Consider the following 4,642-nt stretch of genomic DNA (forward strand, 5'->3'; position numbering starts at 1 on the left):
TGTTAAGTGCCTTCCAACCTGAGGGGCTCATCTTCAGCCACTATATCTGACAATGTTCCACTGCTATTCATAAGGTTTTCACTGTCCAATTTTTTCTGAAGTGGAACGCCAGGTCCTTCTTCCTAGTCTGTCTTAGTCTGGAAGCTCCTCTGAAACCTGTCTACCATGGATGACCCTGCAGGTATTTAAAATATCTGTGGCATAGCTTCCAGCATCACAGCAACATGCAAGCCACCACAGTACAACAAACTGACAGTTGTGTAGTAGAAGGAATACACAGAGTCATTGTACCAAAAACAGTTGGTCAACTTTCAACCATTTCAGGATGTAGCATATGATCAAGAACCGATGATACTAAAGGAAGAAGTCCAAGCTTTGGAGGCATTGACATTTGAAGGCATTGGCAAAAAACAAGGCTCCAAGAATTGATGAATGCCAATTGAGATGTTTTAACAAACAGATGCAGTGCTGGAAGCATTCACTCATCTCTGCCAAGAAATTTGGAAGACAGCTACCTGGCCAGCCAACTGGAAGAGATCCATATTTGTGCCCATTCCAAAGAAAGGGGATCCAACAGAATACAGAAATTATCAAACAATATCATTAATATCACATGCAAGTAAAACTTTGCTGAAGATCATTCAAAAACGGTTGTAGCAGTGTATCAACGGGGAATTGCCAGAAATTCAAGCCAGATTCAGACGAGGATGTGGAACCAGGGATATCATTGCTGATGTCACATGGATCCTGGCTAAAAGCAGAGAATACCAGAAAGATGTTTACCTGCGTTTTGTTGACTATGTAAAGGCATTTGTCTGTGTAGATCATAACAATTGATGGATAACATTTCTAAGAATGGGAATACCAAAACACTTAATTGTGCTAAGAGGAACCTGTACATAGACCAAGGGCAGTCATTGGAACAAAACAAGAGGATATTGTGTGGTTTAAAATTAGGAAAAGTGTGTATCAGGGTTGTATCCTTTTACCATACTTACTCAATCTGTATGGTGACCAAATAATCCAAGAAGCTGGACTATATGAAGAAGAACGGGGCATCAGGATTGGAGGAAAACTCATTAACAACCTGCATTATGTGGATGACACAACCTTGCCTGCTAAAAGTGAAGAGGACTTGCAGTACTTACTGATGAAAATCAAAGACCTCAGCCTTCAGTATGGATTACACCTCAAGATAAAGAAAACAAAAATCTTCAAAACTGGACCAATAAGCAACACCATGACAAATGGAGAAAATATTGAAGTTGTCAAGAATTTCATTTTACTTGGATCCACAATTAAAGCCCATGGAAACAGCAATCAAGAAATCAAATGAGCACAACTGGACTAAACCAAAAGCTAAGAAGTTTCCTGAATACAACCAAACACTTCGAAGGCCAGGGTAGCAGGGGCGGGGATCTGGAGACCACAGTTTCAGGTGACATCTAGGTCAATTGACATAACAAAATGTATTAAGAGAACATTCTGCAACCCACTTTGGTGAATGGCATCCAGGGTCTTAAACACTAGCAAGCAGACCTCTAAGATGCATCAATTGGTCTCAGCCCACCTGGAGCAAAGGAAAATGAAGAACACCAAAGACACAAGGTAATTATGAGTCCAAGAGACAGAAAGGGCCACGTAAATCAGAGACTACATCAGCCTGAGACCAGAAGAACTAGATGGTGCCCGGCTATGACCAATGACTGCCCTGACAGGAACACAACAGAGAATCCCTGGTGGAGCAGGAGAAAGTGGGATGCAGACCTCAAATTCTCGTAAAAAGACCAGACTTAATGGCCTGACTGAGACTAGAACGACCCCGGAAGTCATGGTCCCCAGACCTTCTGTTAGCCAAAGACTGGAAGCATTACCAAAGCCAATTCTTTAGACAGGGTTTGGGCTGGGTTATAAGACAGAAAATGATACTGGTGAGGAGTCAGCTTCTTGGCTCAAGCAAACACATGAGACTATGTGGGCAGCTCCTGTCTGGAGGCAAGATGAGAAGGCAGAGGGGGACAGGAGCTGGCTGAATGGACTCGGGAAATACAGGGGGAGGGGAGCAGTGTGTTGTTTCATTAGGGGAACAGCAACTAGGGGTATATAGCAAGGTGTATATAAATATTTGTATGAGAGACTCACTTGATTTGTAACCTTTCATTTAAAGCACAATAAAAAAAAAATAAAGAAATCAGATGACACATTGCGTTGGGCAAACGTGCTGCAAAAAAACCTCTTTAAAGTGTTCAAAAGCAAAGATGTCACTTTGAGGACTAAGGTGTGCCTGACTCAAGCCATGGTATTTTCAATCGCCTCATATGCATGTGAAAGCTGGACAATGAATAAGGAAGACTGAAAAAGAATTGATGCCTTTGAATTATGGTGTTGGCAAAGAATACTGAATACACCATGGACTGCCAGAAGAACAAATAAATCTGTCTTCGAAGTACAGCCAGAATACTCCTTAGAAGGGAGGATGGCAAGGCTTCATCTTATGTACTTTGGACATGTTACCAGGAGGGACTAGTCCTAGAGAAGGACATCATGCTTGGTAAAGTAGAGGGTCAGCAAAAAATAGGAAGATCCTCAACGAGATGGATGACGCAGCAGCTGCCTCAATGGGCTCAAACTTAGCAACGACTATGAGGATGGTGCAGGACCGGGCAGTGTTTCATTCTATCCTACATAGTGTCACTATGAGTTGGAAGTAACTCAATGGCACCTAACAACCACAAACTATCTTAATAAACATTTCTCCAAAAAAATATACAAATGGCCAACAAGCACACAAAAAGAGACTCACATCGCTAGTCATCGGGGAAGTACAAATCAAAACCACAATGAGATACCACTTCACAACCTCTAGGATGGCCAGAATCAAAAAGACAGACAATAACAAGTGTTGACAAGGAGGTGGACAAATTGGAACCCTCATACGCTGCTGGTGGGAATGTAAAATGGTGCAGCTGCTTTGCAATACAGTCTGGCAGCTCCTCGAAAGGTTAAACATAGAGTTGCCATATGACCCAATTCCACTCCTAGGTATATACCCAAGAGAAATGAAAACATACCCACACAAAACCTCGTATGCTAACGCTCATAGCAGCATCATTTTTTAAAAATTTTTGTTGTGCTTTAAGTGAAAGTTTACAAATCAAGTCGGACTCTCATACAAAAGTTTATAAACACCACGCTATATACTTCTAATTGCTCTCCCCCAATGAAACAGCACACTCCTTTCCTCCTCTCTTTCTTCTTGTGTCCATTCAGCCAGCTTCTGACCCTCTCTACCCTCTCATCACCCCTTCAGACAAGAGATGCCAACATAGTCTTATGTGTCCAAGAAGCTCATTCTTCACCAGTATCATTGTCTATCCCATAGTCTAGTCCGATCCCTGTCTGAAGAGCTGGCTTTAGGAATGGTTCCGTCTTGGGCTAATAGACGGTCTGGGGACCATAACCTCCGGGGTCATTCCAGCCTCAATCAAACCATTAAGTCTGGTCTTTTCACAAGAATTTGGGGGTCTGCATCCCATTGCTCTCCTGCTCCCTCAGGGGTTCTTTGTTGTGTTCCCTGTCAGGGTGGTCATTGGTTGTAGCTGAGCACCATCTAGTTCTTCTGGTCTCAGGCTGATGTAGGCTTGGTTTATGTGGCCCTTTCTGTCTCTTGGGCTCATAATTACCCTGTGTCTTTGGTGTTCTTCATTTTCCTTTGCTCCAGGTGGGTTGAGACCAATTGATGCATCTCATATGGCCGCTCGTTAGCGTTTAAGACCCCAGACACCACTCTCCAAAATGGGATGCAGAATGTTTTCTTAATAGATTTTATTATGCCAATTGACTTAGGTGTCCCCTGAAACCATGGTCCCCAAACCCCCCTCTCCCCCCCCCACACACTATGCTGGCCTTCAAAGCGTTCAGTTTACTCAGGAAACTTCTTCATAGCAGCATCATTTTTAATAGTCAACAAGTGGAAACAATACTAATGTCCAACAACTGATCAATGAATAAATGCAGTACATGCATACAATGGGATAATATCCCACCCTAAAAAAGAGTAAAATACTGATTCACGCTACAACATGGATAAACCTTGAATTCATTATGCTAAGTGAAAGAAGACAGCCACAAAAGGCCTTGTATCATCCCGTTTATAAGAAATGTCCAGACAGAGTGGATTAGTGGTTGTCAGGGGCTGAGGGAAGAAATGGTGGGTTGGGGGGATGGTGAGTGACTGCCAGTGGGTACTGTGTTTCTTTTTGGGGTGATAGCTGCACAACCCTGACTATACTAACAACAGCTGAATGGTATATTTTAAATGGGTAAGTTGTATGGTATGTAAATTTTATCTGAGTAAAGCTGCTCACAACATAGGATTAAATTTTTTAAAATAGAGGAACAAGGAGGAGAAGACAGAAAAAAGAGGAGGAGGAAGAGGAAGCAGCAGCACACAGTGGACACATCAGATGTGGGCTTCACATTTCTGTGTATTTTGGTTTGTTTGCATTCCTGGCAGAGAGGCCTGGTAGCTTGGTGGTTAAGTGCTTTACTGCTAACCGAAAGGTCGGCGGTTCAAACCCCCCACCAGCTGCTCCACAGGAGAAATACGTGGCAGTCTGCTTCCATAAATATTACAGCCTTG

This window comes from Elephas maximus, chromosome 10 (genome assembly GCF_024166365.1).
Source record: "Elephas maximus indicus isolate mEleMax1 chromosome 10, mEleMax1 primary haplotype, whole genome shotgun sequence".
NCBI lineage: Eukaryota > Metazoa > Chordata > Mammalia > Proboscidea > Elephantidae > Elephas > Elephas maximus.